The sequence below is a fragment of the Penaeus japonicus genome, unplaced genomic scaffold, assembly GCF_977035675.1.
Source record: "Penaeus japonicus unplaced genomic scaffold, GWHDUDI00000001_assembly GWHDUDI00000002, whole genome shotgun sequence".
Taxonomy (NCBI): Eukaryota; Metazoa; Arthropoda; class Malacostraca; order Decapoda; family Penaeidae; genus Penaeus; species Penaeus japonicus.
The window spans coordinates 37,148,234-37,158,233 of record NW_028234404.1 but is presented as its reverse complement, the minus strand read 5'-3'; the positions used below and the strand labels follow the sequence as shown (position 1 = coordinate 37,158,233).

At 49.2% G+C, this 10,000-nt stretch overlaps 1 protein-coding gene across 20 annotated transcripts in view; it reads left to right on the top strand.

Annotated features, from left to right (window-relative positions):
• Positions 1–10,000, top strand: part of LOC122253079 (band 7 protein AGAP004871) — a 588,497-nt gene that overhangs the window by 49,649 nt on the left and 528,848 nt on the right. Inside the window, exon 1 of one of the 20 annotated variants that reach the window (XM_086550202.1) lies at positions 6,979–7,357. The exons of the other annotated variants lie outside the window; for them this stretch is intronic. The gene's annotated coding sequence lies outside the window, so the exon portion shown is untranslated. Of the gene's footprint in view, positions 1–6,978; positions 7,358–10,000 lie in introns of those variants that run through there. 20 annotated transcript variants of the gene reach the window in all.

Sequence of the window (10,000 nt, the reverse complement as noted above, 5' to 3'; positions counted from 1 at the left end):
AGATAGATAGAAAGACTGATCCGTCGACATCCACCGAATCATCGTCGAGCGTAGATATCGACACGACGATCCGCCGTCAGACCGATATGCAAATAAGAAGCGGAGTCTGACGCGCATGAATGGGCGCTTCCTTCATGCTACGCTGTTTGTTCAAGCTAGCGTAGGGGCGGGGGTGAGGGGGGCGTTGGGGGTGGGGGGGGGAGTGGGGCGTTAGGGGTGGGGGTGGGGGTGGGGCGTTGGGGGTGGGGTTGGGGAGCGTTAGGGGTGGGGGTGGGGAGCGTTAGGGGTGGGGGTGGGGGCGGGAGTGGGGCGTTGGGGGCGGGAGTGGGGCGTTGGGGGTGGGGGTGGGGAGCGTTAGGGGTGGGGGCATTGGGGGTGGGGGTGGGGCTTTGGGGGTGGGGGTGGGAGGGTTAAGGCGAAAGGATCAGCGTGGTTGTGTGTTTTGGGGGGAGGGATAGGGGAGGGGGAAAAGGGTGGGGGATTAGGAAGGATGGATTGTGCATGTTTGTTTGTGTGTGTGTTTGTGTGTGAGGGGTGGGGAGGGGAGAGGAGAGAGGGGAGGGAGGTATAGCGTGTTTGAGTGTGGGGGGAGGTGGGGAGAGGGGGGAGGGGGGATAGCGTGTTTGTGTTTGATGGGGGGAGGTGGGGGAAGGGGGGGGGGTCATGCGGCGTGTGTGTTAGGGAAGGGAAGAGGTAAGGTGTGTGAAATACCCTTTGTATGTTTGTATGTTTGAAAATGTGAAGTAACGTGTTTGTGTTTGATGGGAGGGGAGAGGAGGGAGGAGGCGTGGAAAAAGTAGCGTGTTTGTGTATATGAGGGGAAGACAAGAGAGGGGAGAGGGTCATAAGGGAAGATTACAAGAGGACAGAAGAAAACATAAGACTTAGAAGGCAAGATAGGCGAGAGGGAGAGGGGGGAATGAGGGGAGAGAGGGAGGAAAGGGTAGAAGAAGGAAGAGGGAAGGACAGAGAAAGGACGGGAATGCAGGGAACAAGGAGGGAACAGAGGTCATAAAAGGGGGAGTGAAATAGAGGGAGCAGAAAGGGGGGAAAATGGAGTAGAGGTAATAAAGAAGGGGGAGGGGCACAGAAGAGAGAAAGAAAGGAGGGACATGGGGAGAGGGGAAGCAGGTTGAAGAATAGTTCCCAGAGGGAAGAAGAAATTGGGGAAGAAACGAGGACAACGAAATAGAGGTGGAGGGGGGGAGGGGGAGGGGGAGGGGGAGACACACCGATGAGGACGAACAAAGGTAAAAAGGCAAGGATAAAAACACCGACAGTAATTTAGCTGCACCCACCCCACATGAAAAAGGCGGGGGGTGGGGGGGGGGGGGGGGGGGGGGGGGGGAGGGAGGGGAGGGGGAGGGGGGTGGGGGGGGGAGGAGAAGGGGAGGGGGAGGGGGAGGGGGGGGGGGTGGGGGGGGGGGGGGGGGGGGGGGGGGGGGGAAGGGGGGAGAGGGAGGGGGGGGAGGGGGGGGGGGGAGGGAGGAAGGGGGGGGGGAAAGGGGGAGGGGGGGGGGGGAGGGGGGGGGGGGGGGGAGGGGGGGGGGGGAGGGTGGGGGTGGGCGGGGGGGGGGGGGGGGGAAAGGAGGAGAGGGAGGGGGGGGGGGGGGGGGGAGGGGGGAGGGGGGGGGGGGAGGGGGTGGGGGGGGGGGGGGAAGGGGGGGGTGGGGGTAGGGGAGGGTGGGGGGGGGGGGGGCGGGGGGAGGAAGGGGGGGGGGGGAGGGGGGGATGGAGAGACACCGGGGGGGGGGTGGGTGGGGAAGGGGGGAGGGGGGGGGAGGTGGGGGGGGGGGGGGGGGAGGGGGGGGGGAGGGGGGGTGGGGGGGAGGGGAGGGGGGGGGGGGGGGGGGGGATGGGAGAGGGGAGGGGGGGAGGAGGGGGGGAGGGGGAGATTGGGGGAAGGGGGGGTTGAGGGAGGGTGGGAGGGGGAGGGTGGGGGGAGGGGGAGGGGGGGGGGGGGGGGGGGGGGGGAGTGGGGGGGGGATGGGGAGGGGGGGGGGGGGTGTGGGGGGGGATGGGGGGGGGGGGGGGGGGGGGGGGGAGGGGGGGAGTGGGGGGGGAGGGGGGATGGAGGGGAGGGGGGGAGGGGGGGGAGGGGATGGGGTGGGGGGGAGGGGGAGGGGGAGGGGGAGACACACCGATGAGGACGAACAAAGGTAAAAAGGCAAGGATAAAAACACCGACAGTAATTTACATGAATAAGAGCTATCAACGCTACAACAAAGGAGGCAAGGCGAAAAATAACGAGGATAAATCAGGGACAGGGAATAAGTCAGAATAACGTGGAATAGAAAAAACGGCCATAATTAACATAATCCTCGCGAATTAAAGAAGGAAAGGAGATAAAAAGAAAAAGAAAAAAAAAAAAGAAGAGAAAGAAAGAAAAGAAGGAGAAGTAAAAATCAAAAAAAAAAAAAAGAGATAAAAGATTAGAAAAAGAAAAATTAAAGAGATAAAAAAGAGTAGGATGCAGATAAGAGAAGTAAATCCATTATATCCGCGAATAGGAGATAAGCGAGAAGACGAGATAAAAGAAGGAGGATATAAAAGGGGAGAAGAAGAGGGGAAATATACAAAAGGAGAGACAGAGAGGGGAGAGATCATGTTAATCCCCCTAATATGCTAATGAAGAAGTCATGACTTGCTCAGTTGGCAAATCTAGTGTCAACGTTAACAAGGTTTGTTCTCTGACTTACCTTTCTTAGATCCGAAAGTCGCTTGAAAAGAAATAACAATTCCCAATTTCTACTTTTTTTGTGATGAAAACGCATCTCAACTCACCTCACTCAACTAGAAGTGAAACTGGAGTATTCTTAGAATCAGAGATCTGTTTTCCTCTGCATATGAGTAAATCAGATGCGATTTACCGTGACCCTAGCTTGGCCAAGGGATGTGCTGACCTAGTGTTGGAGTGACCCGTATTCATCACATTATGTCATCTCTCTCCATTTACAATCGCTCTGGCCATCACGCTACATCCTGGCTACGCTAGACGACCCTTATGACGCGACGGGACAAGGTCGATTCTTGCTTTTCCTGTTGCTGGCCAATAGAAGAGTGGGAAGAGAGGGAGACAGGGAGAGATTGGGAGAAAGGGAGAGCGGGAGGAGGGAGAAAGGTGAATGGAGTTGTAGCGGGCCAGCCCAGCCACCAAGCCAGACCCCCCCCCCCAGCAGCCAGCCCAGCCCTCCCCCCCCAGCGCCCCCCCGCCCCCCCCCCCCCCCAGCCACCCACACCCCCCAGTGTGGAGAACCACCCCCCAGCCCCCCCCCCAAACCCCCGCCCAGTGGCCCCCCCCAGCCCCCCCCCAGCCCCCCCCCCACCCCTACCCCCCCCCAGAGCCCCCCCCACACAGCTCAGCAGCCCCCACACAGCCAGCCAGCAGCCAGTGGGAGAAAGAGAGAGATAGGGGGAGGGGAAGGGGGAGTAGGAGGGGGAGGGGAAGGGGGAGTAGGAGGGGGAGGGGAAGGGGGAGTAGGAGGGGGAGGGGATGAATGGAGGGGTAGGGGGAGGAGAGGAGAGGGAGAGGGGATAGATGGAGGGGGGAGGGGGAGGGGGAGGGGTAGGGGAGTGGGAGTAAGAGGGGTAGGGGTAGGGGGAAGGGGAGGGAGAGGAAAAGGGGATGGAGGGAAAGGGAATGGATGGAGAGAGAGGGAGAGGGGACGGAAGGAGAAAGGGAGAGATAGGAGGGAGGGGAGCCAGAGGGAATAGGAACGGAGCAATAAAAGGGAGAGATTGGGAGAGGGGGAGGGAGAAAGAACAAAGGAAGATAGAGAGAGAAAGATAAAGGAGGAGAAGGAGAGGGAGAGGGGACGATTGGAGAAAGAGAGAGATAGGGAAAGGGAGAGGGAGAGGAAACGGAGGAAGAACGAGAGAGAAGGGGGGGGGGGGGGGGGGGCCGTGCGGGGGGCCTACAACAGAGCCAAAGTTTGGGCGAACAATACCGAGGCATAATCAGGGACAGGGAATAAGTCAGAATAACGTGGAATAGAAAAGGCATAAATAAACATAATCATTCCGCGAATAAAGAAGGAAAGGGAGAAAGAGATAAGGATGAAAGGGATAAGAAGTAAGTAAATCCATTATATCCGCGAATAGGAGATAAGCGAGAAGACGAGATAAAAGAAGGAGGATATAAAAGGGGAGAAGAAGAGGGGAAATATACAAAAGGAGAGACAGAGAGGGGAGAGATCATGTTAATCCCCCTAATATGCTAATGAAGAAGTCATGACTTGCTCAGTTGGCAAATCTAGTGTCAACGTTAACAAGGTTTGTTCTCTGACTTACCTTTCTTAGATCCGAAAGTCGCTTGAAAAGAAATAACAATTCCCAATTTCTACTTTTTTTGTGATGAAAACGCATCTCAACTCACCTCACTCAACTAGAAGTGAAACTGGAGTATTCCCCCCCCTTAGAATCCCAAGAGATCGGTTATTTGTTTCCTCTGCCTATGAGTAAATCAGCAGATCGTTTTTACCGTGACCCTAGCTTGGCCAAGGGATGTGCTGACCTAGTGTTGGAGTGACCCGTATTCATCACATTATGTCATCTCTCTCCATTTACAATCGCTCTGGCCATCACGCTACATCCTGGCTACGCTAGACGACCCTTATGACGCGACGGGACAAGGTCGATTCTTGCTTTTCCTGTTGCTGGCCAATAGAAGAGTGGGAAGAGAGGGAGACAGGGAGAGATTGGGAGAACAAAAGGAAGCGGGGCAAGAAAGGGAGAAAAGGGAGAGCGGGGCAGTGGGGGAAGGAGAAAAAAAAAAAGAGAGAGATTAAGGGGAGGGGGAAAAGGGGGGGGTCGGTGGAGGGGAGGGGAGGGGAAGGGGGGGATGAGGGGAGGGGAAAGGGGAGGATGGGGGAGGGGAAAGGGGGCAGATCTGAGGGGGCGTGAAGCCTGGCTGGGTCCCGGGTGAAGGTGGAGACGGACGCTGGGAGCGTGGGCCTCTCAATTTTATTGCTCGGGTGTTTGGGGGGGGGGGTGGAGGCGGGGCGGGGGCGGTTATAGGGCGATGGGGCCCTTCCGCAGGGTGTGTTACTGGGACCGTTGCCGAGTGGCGTGGCGGCTTCCCCCCTGTGTATGGAGGCCCGTTCCAGGCTAATGCGCGCTCGGGCTCTGGGTGCCTTCCCTCGCACCAGCCACCCTTTGCTCTCACGTCTGTTTCGGGGCGCCCGCTACTCGCCCGGTCGCAATCCCCGGTCGGGCGGGCGCGGCGCGTGTGCGCGGGGATGTAGCCCGCCCCCCAGGTCCCGGCCGCAACGCGCGCTCCCGCACGGTGCAGAGCGGGCTACATGGCGAGGTACGGTGGGTGGCTTGTTATGACGCAACCCGCGAGCTCACGGCGGTGCTCCGGTGTTTCGCGTCACCGGCTGCCCTCCCCCACCCCCCGCCTTCACCCCTCGCGCGCGGTGGTGTTTGGGATTGCCCCAGTCGATTTGCTGCCAACCCCCCCTTAGTCCTCCCTAAATCCAGCCCATGACAGCAGCGGTTGCCGAGGGGGGAGGGGGATGGGAGGAAAAGGAGGGGGGAGTAGACAGTAGTGGCAAACAGGGAGGGAGGGGCAAGGGTGGCTGGATTGGCGTGGAGGGGGGAGGGGGATGAAGGGAGGAGGGCGAGCAGGTAAGCACGCACCACAGCACTGTTATGCGATTTTCATTCTCTTTCTTGTTTTCTAGTTTATTTCCCTTCCCTTTCTTATGTACGTCCAAAACAGGCGTTTGTTTATTTTACTTTGCCCCCCTCCCCACCCTTTTCGAAATCCTCTCTAGATTAGGACAAGATCAACCATTTCTTTCTATACTCTCAAAACAGATTAAGATGAAAGTGTCTATATAAAAACATTTTAAAAAATCACAGTCTTAATGGTCGGGGGAGGGGAGGGAGGGGGGAGGGAGGGGGCGGTGCAGCTAGAGAGAGTTCAAAGATTCTACATTTTTGTAGTCTATTCTGAGGATAAAGTTTTGCTGTATATTGTAATGTATGTGAAGGTGGTGGTTATAAACTGATACCATTACTTCTATGGTATTTTTATGATGATAATTCGTTTTAATAACGCTAATAAGAATGAGTTAAAAATATATATATCACCACTAATAATAATGATTACTAAAAACAAAAATATCCAAAAAACAGTGATAAAGATAGTTCTAGTAATTGTATTATCACTGCGACTAAGGACGATGAAAACAACCACATTAATAAGCAAAAATGTCACCCTCATTATCAAAATTATCCCCACAATGACCATCGTCATAATCATCATCATCATCATCCAACCCTTACGAAAAAAAAACAAGAAAGAACAGCTTTGTTTACCTTTCGGTCGTGACACGTGACCCCATGGCGTGACCTGAGTTGGTGAGACACCCGGTGACTAAACAACTTGCGTGTTCTCTCGTGTCTCCTTTCAGTGCTATTAGGGAGGGAAAAACAGTGATTCATTCAATGTATAAAAATAGATTAAAAGAGAGTAATGTACTTAAGAAACACGATAATTAAAAGCGAGATTATTATCATTGGCGGTTCTTTGCCTTCAGCGTCAGAAAGGTATCATCTGCAACCCGCGCGGTCGACTTATTGATTCTTATACAATTTTACGTGTTTCCTTTACGTGGCTTCTCGAGGGGAAAGAAAATAAGAATTACGATACAGTTAGCTTGTTTTTAATAACACATTTTCATTTAGTTTTTTATTTGATTGTTTCCTCTTGAGTTGATTAACGCCAAGGAAAGAATCATTGTGTTGCTCATTTGTTCGAAACGTTGAACTAATCTGTTTTATACACACAGCGAGCTGCATTTAAATGAGCATAACTAACGCACGTAACACACCCAAATCTTCACTTTTGCAATCTGAAAGAATCAATAAATGGCCTGAAGATAATAGCGAACACAAATTGCCACTTGACAACCCCAAATGGCGAGGAGAGAGAGAGAGAGAGAGAGCGAGAGAGCGAGCGACAGTTCCGTGTTGTCCTTCCCGTGAAAAGCTCGTCTGTGGTTCGGTGTCTCGCTCGAGTGCCTCGTCCGCGCTTCGGATTGCCTCGTTCGCATTACAACGTTGCAGGCGAAACGTTTGAAGTTGTCTCGGTTGTATTGCAACGTAGCTGAAAAAAAAAACGTTTAGATTTGTCTCGTTTGCATGGGAACGTTGCAGGAAAAAGGTTTCATTTAGTCTTTCGCATTGCAATATTCGAACGGTTGAATCGTCTCGTTCAGGTGCTTCGCTTAAGTGCTTCGCAAGATACGAACGTATTTATGAAAGGTTTTTGAAACACTCACTTGTTATTGATACTTTAAGGGGAGTGAAATTGAACACGATTTGTTTACTTCGTCAGTGGAGAGTGACGGTAAGTAATGTCAACTTTATATTAGATATGAATCAATATCACGAAAAAGTCATAAAAAGAAGGATGACAATAGTTATTTATCATTATAATTTTTTTAGTTATCTTTTTTATTTATTTTTTATTAATTATTATTATTTTTAATGATTTTGATAACCATGCAAATGATATCTACGAAAATATCATTATCGTTATTTATGATTTTCGTAATGTTAGGATGATTACTATGATAATAACAGTAGTAGTATTAATGATGATAATGGTAATAGTAACAGTACTGTTATGATAATTATAATGCTAATGATAATATCAGCAATGATGAATGATGATATAATCCTAATGATGATAACAAGGATAATAATAATGATACTAAAATGATTAAATGATAATAATGAAGAGGAAGAGAGGAAGAAAGAATGTGATTTTGATCATAAAAAAAAAAAAAAAAATCAGACCTTTCATGTCAAGGATAATTTATGGCACTTAATCCTCCCTAAAGATTACTATCCTTTGTAGGATCATCGTAATATGTTTCCTACTTAAGTATCCTGATATTTCATTCCGTGGATTCCCAGTTCTCCCTCGGCTGTCAGTAATCAGCAGGTGTTAGGCGCGTCAGCATTGGGAAATATGCTGAGAGTTCTTTTCTTGCCTGGGTGGCGTGCTGAGTTCATTATTAGGAATTCTGAATCTCACTTTCTCCCCCCCTAAAGCTTTGAGTTGTCTTTTTTTGTATCAATGCTTTTGTTATCTTCTGGTCTGTTTTTTTTTTTTTTTTCTGTCTTTTCTTATATATCGTTATCCTTGTCTTTCTTCTTGCCTTTCTCCTCTTCATCTCTCTCTCTCTCTCTCTCTATAACACACACAAAAAACACTCACCCTCAATTTCTCCCCATCCCTCTCTCCCTCCCTCCCTCCTTTCATTCCCCCTCCCTCCCTTCCTCCCTCTCACCCTTCCTCCCTCTCACCCTCCCTCCCTCCTTTCCTCCCTTCCTCTCGCCCTCTCTCTCTCTCTCTCTCTCTCTCAACACACGCACTGTTGTTATTGCCTTCGTATACAAAGCCTTTAGATCTCTTCCGACAGGTTCCTGCAAATGCCGAATTTCTTGTGAACACGCTCCTATCTCTTATCTTTATTTTCGTTCCTTTGTTTATAACGCCCTTCGTCTTCTTCTTCGCCTTTGGATTCTCATCCCATTCTTATTTTTTTTCTCCTCGTTTCTTTCGTATCGTCGTTTGGACGTTCTATTCTTTCATCCCTATTTTCGCCGTCATTTTCGTGGTATCATTTTGGTACTGGATTTAGAAAACTGTTTTCTGTTTATTTCTCTCCTCTTCTGTTCCTGGTTTCTTCTTATTTTTTTTCTTCCTGTTTTACGTGTCAATGTTATCAAAATCTTTATCTTTGCTATCGGGTCACGTAGCGCAAAAGTACACGCGTTTCCTGTCAATTTTCTTAACCTTTGCTCACTCAAACGCACAAGTATCAAAAGCCCTTGTCCTTTTCGTCCCTTCCCCTTCTCTTCCCCGCCCTCGTTCTCTGTCTCTGTCTCTCTATCTCTCTCTCAATCTCACACACACATATATGATATATGATATATATATATATATATATATATATATATATATATATACATACATACATATGTATATTATATTTTATATATATATATATATATATATATATATATTATATATATACATACATATATATGTATAGTATATATATATATTATATATCTATATATATATCTATATATATATATATATATATATATATATATACATACATACATATATATATATATATATATATATATATATATATATATATATATATATATATATATATATACACACATACATCTGTGTATGTGTATGTGTGAGTGAGCGTGTGCGTGTGCTTGTATGTATGCGTATGTATATATATGTATGTCTACATGTGCTTTCATCCGTATCACTTTATCATCAGTTCGACATAACGCCAGAGGTCCACGTGTTTCCGCCTTCTCTTCCCCGAACCGCAAACGTTTCCAACCGCCTCGAAGGAGTTTGCTTCGTCCGCCAGAACAGCGGCGACAAAGACAACGCGTTGAAATGGACTCCCTTCTCAAGTTTCTCCGTAATTAAATGATAGGACTGTTTAATTAACACCGACGAGTATCTAAAATCGATGCGCTGGTGTTGGTGTTTGCTTATATTCTTAAGAACTGGAATGAAAGAGCGTTATATAGCATCCTATCTGTCACCATCATAAGTCGGGTTGTGTGTGAAATCAAAGTTAAAAAACGAAAAAAAAAGAAGAAAAAAAAAGTTTGCAATGCTAATAGCAATGGAAAATAAATCCCCTAGTGAAAATGAGGTGATAACAGGGGGGTGTGGGTAGGTGGGGAGGGGGGAGTGGGTGGTAAATGAAAGACCTCAAACATGATTTGAATGCAACTTCGCTGATATTGAATATGCATTCATAAACATGCCTCTTTTATTGCACAATATTGGCCATGTGGACGAAGCAATGTTCTCTTTTATCTCCATGTGTTATTGGTGGATCCATTCGCTGTCAAATCCTTTTTGGCATCCGTGTAATTCCCGCAGTTTTGAAAGATCGATTTAACCATTTCACGTATATCAGTTTTATGCGGTGAC